The 11,509-nt window shown below is 38.0% G+C and overlaps 1 long non-coding RNA gene across 1 annotated transcript; it reads left to right on the plus strand.

Moving 5' to 3' along the window:
• The first annotated feature begins 932 nt into the window (after nt 1–932).
• On the plus strand, nt 933–8,382 carry LOC124105510 (uncharacterized). The gene is made up of 3 exons (XR_006855756.2): nt 933–1,030; nt 1,256–1,334; nt 7,431–8,382. It is a non-coding gene; the product is annotated as an uncharacterized LOC124105510 (long non-coding RNA).
• Nucleotides 8,383–11,509: the final 3,127 nt, after the last annotated feature.

An 11,509-nucleotide genomic window follows, 5' to 3' on the forward strand; every position in this document is an offset into this window, starting at 1 on the left:
TCAGCAACTCCCACATAATCAAGAGTTGGCAGAGTATGTTGGATTAGTTTAGAAAGATGATTAGTTCATGCTTGACTTAAATGTTCTGTCTAATTTTCATTTTACAGTTTGAGAGATTATCCATGTAAAAAATTTTTTTTCTTAATAAATCTGGAGTTGGTCCTATTACATACAACTCCTTATTATCCAACTCTGGAATGAAATACTGAGGGAAAATCTGTGTGATCTTGATCCCAAGAGCTCTGAGTGTTTTGGACCTCTTCCTTCCATGAACACAAGGATTCAGTGAGATATTTTCTCAAGGGTTCTTTGTTCATATGAATATAGGAAGCCACCAGAGATGCTGAATTTGGTATACAGAAGGTGAACAATAAATGATAGTATAATCTGATTCTTTAATTCCAACTGAAAAGGAAGATATTAAGGAGACACACCAAATAGAATAGAGTCACTTGCATGGAAAATTTCAAGAGTTAGAAATTGAGAACCAATTCAACAAACATGCAAGCCCTGAAACAGGGACTCAATATATACTACAAATGCCTAATAAGACTAATTGGAACTTTTTAATGAATTGGAGAGTTTAAAAACATATTTTTGTCAGTTTGTTTTCTCATAGAACACACATCTCTCCAGATCATTACAAGGCAGCAATGGAAAAATTTGATAAGGTAAATCAGCTTTGCAGCACTAGCAAATAACACGTTTTTGGTGAATGAATAACTAGCTAGATTATAAAATCAGAATAGGGATTTAAAAAAAAAGAAGTCCAGTGCTTTTGGAAAATAACCTGAGGGTACATTTTATGATTTACCCACAGATTTTAGACTTTACCTGTGCCTCACTTACCTGTAATGTGATATGACAACATCACATGGCCTGGGTGTATCCCAGGTGCTAGTGTATACATGGGATTGAATCCATCATGTAGATCTCAGAGCTGGTCGTCAGGGATCATGAGACAAAGCTCATTTCGATGTCTGGCATTCTAAGTGTCAGAACAATTAAAGTAAATGAAAGAAAACCTAAGGTAAAAATGAATGAGAAATAAAACCTAGGGTTACAAATAGAGAAGAAGAGCTTTATTGCTGTACTCATTCCTTTACCCCTTCTTCTGATCGTCTCCCCTGACTCTTCTGCATATATACTGTCTCTCATGTATCTTTGCTTTGAATCAATTTTCTAATTTTCTTTATCAATAATGCATAGGAGGAGATTGAGAAAGTTAGAATAACAAAATCACATTTTGTTTCAGGGGATCTATAACTCAGGGACATTTAGTAGTTGGAAACAGAAAATAACCAGAAGAAGAAGGGGGCATCACAGTAATGGGGGTAAGTCTTCCTGGTCACACTCGGCCAAGAACATATTTTACTTCTCTCTTCTTAAGTTCTGTGTGGTCTATAAACCAGTTCTTATTGAAGCTGCCGAGTAAACACTGACTAGAACATTTGGTGAAGGAAGAAATAGGCATTTATAAGCATTTCCAGTAAACTGGTTAACAGAGTGTATAACGTCCTCATCTCTAACATTTCACACATCTGCTTGGATTCATAAAATTGGAACTAGGAAAACAAATAATGAAAATAATCATAAAATAGCTGTATTTGTAAAGCCGAGCAGGAAGTCTGCGCTTTAAACAATTGCAGACTGAAAAATCAAAAGCTCTGCAACTATAATCATGTTTCACATAATAATGGAGCTATGTTCTGAGAAATGTGTCGTTAGGGGATTTCATTATTGTGTGAGCATCCTAGAGTGCATTTGCACAGATAACAATGGCTGCAACCACTCTAATTTCATGGGACCACGGTCCTGGGTGTCCATCCTTGACTGAGACTCCATTATGCTGCATGTGGCTGTGTATGTGCACCCTGATTCTAAGAAGCAACCAGCTTGACTGTGAACCAGTGTGAATGGTTTGATGTGGAAAGACACAAGAGACCAAAAAAGGCAAAATGCCAACATAAGAATCCAGCAAGGACTGGTAGTCAAAACCAAAATTATGGATTTCATTCTGACCTAGCTTGGCTAACCTGGTCAGATATGGGCATCCTGTGTACCTTCAGCCACACTGTTAGCCCTGGAACATCTGGCTGAGCTCTTCCCTGGGTCTCGGTAGGAATCACCAGATGTAGGAATCTAATATTCTGGAACTCTAAGTTGATCAGGCATCTCTCTCATAACATTGCCTGAGCAAAGTTCATTTGTGTATTTTCTTCCCACCTATACTGTGAGATTTTGGGGGAAATTACTATGTCTCATTCATCGATATAGCCATAGTGCTCTAAATGGAGATCTAAAAAAAATGTTTATTGACTAAGTAGACCAGTTCCGCACTCAAGGCAAAAATGGCTTCTCAAAATTGTTGACAGTCATATATTTGTTGGTATGCATTTACTGAGTACCCTTATATTTTGTTGGCTCACTGGGTTGATTTTTTTAAATGACAGTTTATGCCCTCCTGCAGCTCACATCTCAAGGGAATGATGGGAGAATGGCAGTGGGAAAGAAAGAGGATGGGCTCAAGAGGCAGTGTGGCACCACCCTTGGTGCCTGTTTCTCACTTAGATGAAGTGAATGGACGCTAAAGAGGTGAGGAGGAGGAGAGCCTGGGTTAAATAAAGACACAGAATGGAGGAAACACCAGTGGAGAGAGAGGAGATGACTAATGCAGTGAAAACCCTCAAGGTCCCAAAGAAAAATGGAACACAGAGTACAAGACAGGATGGGTAACAAGCTAAGTACATTCTAAGTACATTCCCATCAACAGCGAGTGCTCTACACCTTAAAGCAGCCTGGTCCACTTTTAGCAACTCTGAGGACTTGAATATCTGTGATGATATTCTGCCACCGGTCCCAGTGCTGTCTATGGAAAGTCACAGAAAATAGGTTAAATTCCTCTCCTGTGTGACAGTCTTTCAAATGCATATCCCCCCTTTCCTTCTAACTGATGTTCATATAATTTCCAAACTTTTCATCATTTGGGTTATTTTCTTGCTTTTGGGATTGACTAGTGGGAAAATGAAAGTCCGGAGAGAAAAGAGAAGATAAGAAATCCGAAAATTATGGCTGCCAGGGCTGAAGGGCAGCCAGAGAGGAGGCACTAATCCTCTCCCTGTGAAGCCCTGGGGAAGGCCCCAGGATCCACTCTATTCCACCCTGCCTGGTTCTCCAGTCCAATTCATTATCCACTTCCCTTTTTACAGCTTTCTCTCTCCTGAGGTCAGCCATCCTGCCCTTAAATATAGGAATTCTGTTTTGCTTTTCCTATTCTATTAAAATATTGACAGAATAATTTGTGCAAGAGATATTAGGAAGAGATACATATTTAAGTCTTTTAGAAATAAAAGATACTTAAATGTGAAGCTGCAGGTAGTAGTAAACTGGCTCTATCCTAGATCATCATAAACCAACCGAACATTATTTCCTTTGAGGCAACTGCTCAAGAAAAACAAATGGGAACATTTTACTATGTCAGATGCTATGACCCAGTTACATGTCCACATCAAAAATAAAGGAGGAGAAAGGCATCAATACGATTTTTGGTTTATATAAATTATTAGTCTAATAATTTATAAAGTGGGGGAAAGAAATTGCTCAATCAAGGAAGAAACAATTTTCTTCCAGATGTTAGAATCTGTCTATAAACTATCTCTTCCAATTGGACTTTCTTAGAATTATCAATACTTAAAATCATACATCTCTCAAATCATATATTCCTTTTTCATAGCTTGATGACTTTGGATAGGATCAACTTACTCCTTTTCTCTGTAGAATCATTCACCTTACAGTTCAGCTTCATCCACATCTTTCATATATTACCACTTTATGTTTCATATTTAGTGAATGGAACCCAAAATCTTAGAATCAAAAGCTACAGGACCAAACCAATGTCATCTGTCCCCTGTAGGGATCTTTTCTAAATGCATATACTTTAAGAAAGTGCTGGGGAAAAAAAAGGACTATTCATTATCAATAACATTTTAGGTTATTTTCTCCCTAAGGAGGTTTAGCATCATCATGAACCACAACTTACCCCTTTTGTTTAAAGTAAAACCTATCATATGTCAAACCCAGAAAATAAGCTTTCCATTTCCATAGCCCTACAACTTTCAGCAGTTATCACATCTAAGATTCCATCCCTTGAACTTGTACATGGCAGAGACCAGGCTGTCTATGTCTAATTAAACAATTCCCTAAAAATGCACACAGTACATTTTAAGAACATCCTGAGACCTTGGATTTGCTTCAACAAGGACATTCTCCCCTGTCACTGTTCTGCATATTTTTCCACATCTTATCCTTCTTGAGTTTTACTTCCAAATTATAAAATATCATATCAATTGATATATAGAATTTTGCATCTAAGGTAGTCTTATGACTTCCCATTGGCTTCTGACTCATTTCATTGTAGCTTTCTTCTTCATGGTTCTAAAACAACTTTGTTTTTATAGCATTAAACAACAACAACAACAACAGAAAAATGGCTATTGTCAAACACTATATAAGGAAACGGTTTCCTTGACAACCATAACCACAAGCAAATCATTGAAACATCTTCCTCATTACCGGATCTGTTTGGTTGCTGAAACACTTCAAAACATTCTTATGCACAGTCAGGTACTAAATACCTATGTTTATAGAACAAGCTTGAAGCAGTGCAGGTGATAAATTTTCACATGGTAGAGCTCAACCCCGTGACATAGTCTCTGAAGGACAAATGCTAAAAATTTGATATTTAAGATCCAAAACAAATGACTACCCCAAGACACAATTTTAAAAAAAAAGATAAATTAGAAATGTCAGAGAACTGAAAAAAATATTACCTAAATGTAAAGTGACATTTCAGCTTTATTAATTCAGAAGTAGATGCCAAATACTAATTCTCTAATATGGAAAAGTTCAGCTTCAGGGGTATCCACAGAACACCAGAAATTTGATCCCAACCCCTCCTAAAAGTATGTCTAAAATCTAGACACAATATATACAAAGTATCAATTTAAAATAGTTACTGAAAAAATCTATGGTAAAGAAATGCCTTAGAGCCCATAAGAGTCAAAGGATTGCTATTTCTGGGAACCTTTCAAGATAAAAATATCTTCCAAATATCAAGGGGTTTTTTGTTTTATCTTCCCCCAGCAATAAGAAGATATGAGTTTTCACAGATTACAGAAACTTTGGAAAAGTCAATGGGAGATTGTGTACAATGCCATAACCATATCAAGAAAAAAAAATCATTAACCAGAGCATGTAACTTCCATGTTGTCTCAGTCTCCTGAAATCTGTCAACCTGTCAAGGACAGGACACAATGACAGAACATCCCCCATCCTGCTCAATACCACTATTAATTTAGGGATTTCTTCAGACTGGTTGGAATCAGAATAATTTGACTGACATAAATTAAATAAGCAATCATATTTGTGATTGTGTGTTTATTTTTAAAAATGTGCAAAAATAGAGGTTTGACAATGTAATCAAGGTAGTGGAAACTGTTTAATAAGAGAGTAGAGCTTCAGGTCACCAGGTAGGTTGAAAAGGAGCAAAATGATTATATGGAGAGTTTCATTTGCAGAGTTTTATTTAAAAACTCCTAGAAAGCTGCCGGGCACTGTGGCATATGCCTGTAATCCCAGCGACTCAGGAGCCTGAAGCACAGGGATTCCAAGTTCAAGGCCAGCTTCAGCAACTTAGGAAGGCCCTGAGCAACTCTGTGAGACCCTGTCTCAAAATTTAAAAAAAAAAAATAAAAAGGGTTGGGAATGTGGCTCAGTAAAACACCCCTGGGTACAATCCCTAGTACAAAACAAAACAAAATTCCTAGAAAACCTGTGAACTTAGGTATGAATGGTGGAAAGGTAGGCAGAGAGGGAGAGAAGAAAGAAAAGTGGAGAAAAGATGATACAAAATAAAGAGATAAGAGAACACATTGGCCAAGCTGCTCAGGGTTGCTAACATTTACTTAGCAGCTCAAGTAGAATTCAGGGAGTTAGTTAACAGAGATCCTAGGCCCCATTCTGAGGTGATTTTGAGATCAGTGTCAAAATGAAGCCAAAAGATACATCTGAGCCCTGATTTAAGAGAGAGAGAGAGAGATTAACTTTTTTTAAAAAAAAACATACTTGAATTCTTGCCACATTGTTCTACAGATTAAGAATTCTGGGGCCCTTCCATCCATCCAGGCACTAGCAGAATCAGAATGGTAAGGAAAAGTGTGGGCACTGCCACAGCCATTTCTTGGCCAAGCCCCAAGGACAGGCAGGATGGCCCCTCTCAGGTGGCATCCATGTTTAGATTTCCAACATTAACAAGAGGAATTTCATCTGGTGGATTCTGGACATAATCAACCACTTATCAGAGTGGATTCCAGGAGTTATGTCAGGCAGAATCCCATCAGACTAATTCTTTGAGAACTTCAAAAACTTGTGTGGGCAATAGCATTATGAAGAATTGCCTGAAAAAAAAATGGAAAAATCTAGACATTCTGCTGCATGTACTAAATCTGTCTTTAGTTTGTTCCAGGCCAATAGAGCTCTTCATACCTAGACTACCTCATTTAGTTCTTTCCACCTCTTGATGACTTTCATTCATTTTTGTTTTAAAATATATGTATTCATATCTTATTTTGTTCTGTAAAGAATTCAAGGGAGAAATTTTTGTTGAATGGAGCTGTGGAATTAGGTCATCAGCCTGTAATTGATGAAGAGTATGCGAAGCACATCTACGAAATCCCTTTCCAGGTATCACTGAGAACATTGCTCACTGCATTGCAAGGCCTTCTCCTTATAAAGATCCACTAGAAACACTGCCTTCCTACCTCTGTGCAAAGAAGCACGGCGCTCTTCTTCCATCACTGGCTTGTTCTTATCTTGTGAACACAGACTCGGTAAAAGACTGTATTTCTCTCTGGGCACAGAGCTAACTTGGGACCCTTGCTCCTCCATCATATAGAATGTCTCAGCAGGCAGCTCATGGATTCAGTCCTGGGTGTATCATTTTTTTTTCCTTTCTAGATTCTCTCTGTATTCAAATATACTTACTTTACAAATTTTGAATTAGTTCATATACATAGGACATTAAGTGAAAAGGCCAAGAGTTCAGAGCAGCATCTCTCCTGCCCGCAGGTAAAGAAAGGCAAGCCTACCCCATTGGGGCTGGACAAGAACCCAAGCCATTTAGATCCAGAAAGGACTTTGGACCTGTCTTGACCTGGAGAAAGAATAAGTAAACTCACAGACCACTACCACCTCTCAGACCACCCTCACCCATGGGAAGGTAACCTTTAGAGAAGCGTTTCAGGGTGTTATGTAATACCATACAATTCTCCTACAGACTCATGAGATAAAGTACTCAGTGCTTTTTAAAAAACAAAAAATAAGAAACTAAAATTTATTATTCCAATGTAATGTTTACTTTTTCTCTTGTATAGGATGGAAACAACCCAATCCTCTGAAGGAAAGTACAATTTCCTCTGCTGCCTCTGTAAGTGCCTGGGAAATGGCACTGACTTCAGAAATCCTGGAGAACCACTCCCACTACTACCCAGAATGGGTCTGGCTGGTTCTGATTTCATTTGGCTCAATGCAAGGCACCCGTCCCTGTCTAAAACTTTGAGTTGGCTGTTAACTTCGATCTCTCTCCTTGACTCTGCTCTGACCCTTTCCTTGGTCCAATATTTTACTTAGTATACTTCTACAATATCTACTGGCCCGGGTCACCAGGAAAATTCATCTGGCCCCTGTTCACAGCTACTCCCCTGAGCTCAAGTGAAGAACTCATCTTGGTCTTACAACACCCACATGCCTCGGAACCCCTCAGTCCCAAGTAAACAGGAATAGTTAGGGGTCTCCCTGCTCCCAGCCCACATTGGTCATACAGCAAATTGATGGCAGAAGCAGGACCCTAGGTATTTTATTACTTTATATGTTATTATTTAACTTACTCATATTAATGTACTCATATAGAATTATGTGATATATTAATATAATAATTATGTATTATGTGTTATATGACTGTATATATATATTTAGAATAAATATATGTACATTAATATACATATATAAAATATATAGAATATGTATTATATAGAATACAACTTTCAGAAGATAACATTGTGAGCAAGTATCACAGAACTCACTTGTCTACATGGATAAAACAATTATAGCAATATTCACAGTGAAATTTCTCATTTTCATCCCCTGTGATCCTGCAGGCTTCAAAAATACCTGTGTTGCTTTATGCCAGTGTGTGCCCAAGTAATATAGATTCATTTCTAATACTGCTCCAAAGTAATGAGGTTAAGAAGTATATGTGCTATTTAAAACCAAACAATGAATTCTAGACATGAAAGAAATGATTCTAGGATTACCTGATTTCATCAAATCTACAGCTCTCCCTTCCCTATTTAGCATGTGCAACAAGAGTTTCCTATGAATCTGTCTCAGAAGACAAAGGGAAAAAATAAAACTCTGTACTCAGGGAGACCTGATTTTTTACAAATCAGGTAAACAAATTTCTAAAATATCATTGCCACAACCCCTGAACAACAGGAGGGAGGTTCTGGAAGCATGAACAGTCAGTGCACACGATCAATAGGACTCACACATCAACGTTCGTCATTGATCCTTTATGCATTGCTCAAATCACCTAGTCTTGGAAAATGCATGTGCAAACAGGCTCTGGTTTGAGGTTGAGGCAGGAGGACTGCAAGTTCAAGGGTAGCTTTAGCAATTTAGCGAGACCCTCAGTAACTTAGTGAGCCCCTGTCTTAAAATTAAAAATAAAAAGGGTCGGGGATATAGCTCAGTGATAAAGTGCCCCTGACTTCAATCACTGGTACAAAAAAAAAAATGCTTTTATTTGTAATCTGGTGAATATCTCATTTCTGAGCAACCATCAGGGTAACCTATCCATCTATGTCCATTATGATCTTTTTAATAAAGAATGGTTTCTTATTTTTAAAAAAAAAAAAAGAAAAAAAGAAAGAAATCAAATCATAGGAATGTCAACATCCTGAGCTTTATGTTTCTGTACTTGCTGACATATTGAATTGTGTGCACTGGAATAGAGAGTGGGATTAACTCCATAGACACTTGTGCACCTAATTCTGGAGGCAGTATAATCATTCTGTCATGTTTGATGAATGCCTGGATACATCGTAGGATTTTGAGAGTCTCAAGTTAAGCTTCTAGTTTATTCCCATAAATCTCCAGGGCTTTAAATAAAAGTGATCTCATATATCTTCACCACAAGACTCAGGTGCAAAATCCTTCAGCAAGAAAACATCCTCTGAACTAGATATGTTTTGAATTGATCATATGCCCACTTATCTAAGTATATGAGACTGATGCGAAGGCTCCTTTAAAATAATGATAGGAAAAATGGTTTCCAATGAGAAAGCCCCAGAGACAGGAATGTCAATTTATTGCAGGCATTTGTGAAGAAAAAAAGAAAAACTGGTCATTTTTCTTAAACAAAAACGAGAGTCAGACACAGCAAATCTGTTGGCACTGAAAATTAATAGTATACCAATTTAAAAGGAATCACACATTTTTTTAAAAAGCTACTTAATTTTTTTTTAGAGAATTTTAAGGTTCACAGAAAAATTGAACAGAAAATACACAGATTTCCATATACTCCCTGCTTGCACACAGACACAGTCTCCCCAGTTATCAACACCAGCCCCGCACTGGGTTGCTATGTTTGTTATGATTGACACATAATGATCACCCTAAGTTGGTGTCATTCACTCCATGAGTATTACTAACTTATAACAGTGTGGATTCTCTATTGTAATATCACACAGAGAAGTTTCACTACCCTAAAAATCCCACCTATCCATCCCTTCTTCCTCCCCTCACCCCTGACAACTACTGAAAATTTTACTCTCTCCACAGTTTTGCCTATTCCAAAATATCATATGGTTGGAATTATTCAGTCTACAGACTTTTCATATTAGCTTTTTTTCATTTAGTAATATGCATTTAAGTCTCCTCCATGTCTTTTCATAGCTTGACAGCTTATTTCAATTTTTTCTTTTGACTGACATTCTCCTTTGACTTAGAACAGTGGTTTCCATGGCAGAGATAGAGTTTGAGTTTTGCATGTTGGCAAATGTTAGAGCAAATATGGTCTGGATTTAGAGACAGTAGTCATAGGGTTCAAGTTCCAGCTCTGCCGTCGATGAAGATGGGAACTTGGAGAAGTCACTTAACCAGTGAGGGAGTGAAGCCTGAATATAAAGGGGCTTAATTGTCCATGAGGGCACTCAGCTTGACACTGGGCCCAACAGGGGTGCCCCAGACTAGGTGGTGACATGCTGACCCAGTCAATTCTTCTGTCTTACAAAACTGAATTGTCAAATTTTAGAAATTTGGAGTTTATGTGAGGAATAGGAAGCAACTAAGTTTGAAGGGATGAAAAGAAGATAGATTCCAAAGCTAACCTTGCACCCCAAAAGAAATCTAAGTTCTAATCATATGGTGAAACAAATTATAGTCAATAAATATTATAATGTGGGATACAGGTGATTGTAATAATAAGAGCTCACTCTCACAAGTAATCATAGTAGGAAAATAAGATACAAAAATGTATACACAGGTATAGGTTACATCTGTCATCCAACGCATAGAACTGTAAATAAAGGTACTAGAGTTAAGGAAATACTGAAATCCTTATCAGTGCTTATCTCTGGGTAGTAATTATAATTGCACTACCCAGAGTTTTTAGCAGAAAACAAATGGAATTCTTAAACTGAGTAACTTGAGGAGTGTGTATTAAGGGGTTGCCTTCAACTTCCCAGGGTGGATCCCATAAGCAGCCAGGCCAGTAGGGACTGGGGCAGCAAGTGGTCTCTGAAACTGCAGAGGGAACAACTGTGGGAAGGGCTGTTAAGCAGGAGCTGCAGTCACACCAGGAGGAAACCGGGGGACAAACTGCCCAAGCTCACTCACTCACATTGGCAAAGCTCAGTAAAGTCAGAAGGCAAGGGCCTTGGATGTAGGTTGCCCTCCCCAGGCACTCCTACAGGGATGAATGGGGTGATTTCCTCTTCCTCTTCATTCTTATCTGAATTTTTGACATTTTCTCCAAGGAACCTGCAGATCAAACATGTACTTTGAGTTATTTTCTCCTGTGTCATTCCATTTTTGTCTTTTTTTTTTTTTTTTTGCTTAGGATGGGATGAAAAATATAACAGAAGTGTGGGTCAACAAGAAGACTGAAAAATAAGCTGAGGGGATGAGAAAATGCAAAATTATGGGGGAAATAACACAAGGAGTGATTATGGGGATATAAAAAGTTACATTTGGTGGCTAAAGCTAGTCCTCTGAGTCTCACTGTCCCGGTCTACACTGTTCTGCTTATCAAAGACTAATAGTAATAGAAATGATGGTAGTTTCTAAGGGGATCTGAACAGACGTCAGATGTCCGCTTTGACATACACAATCACCATTTGAGAGTCACCAGTCTTTTTCAGCATTCTGAAAACATTTTGTCTTCTTATGTCTC

Source organism: Marmota monax, unplaced genomic scaffold (assembly GCF_021218885.2).
Source record: "Marmota monax isolate L192 unplaced genomic scaffold, Marmota_monax_Labrador192_F-V1.1 WCK01_AAM20220418_F8-fsc00250, whole genome shotgun sequence".
In the NCBI taxonomy this organism is placed as follows: domain Eukaryota; kingdom Metazoa; phylum Chordata; class Mammalia; order Rodentia; family Sciuridae; genus Marmota; species Marmota monax.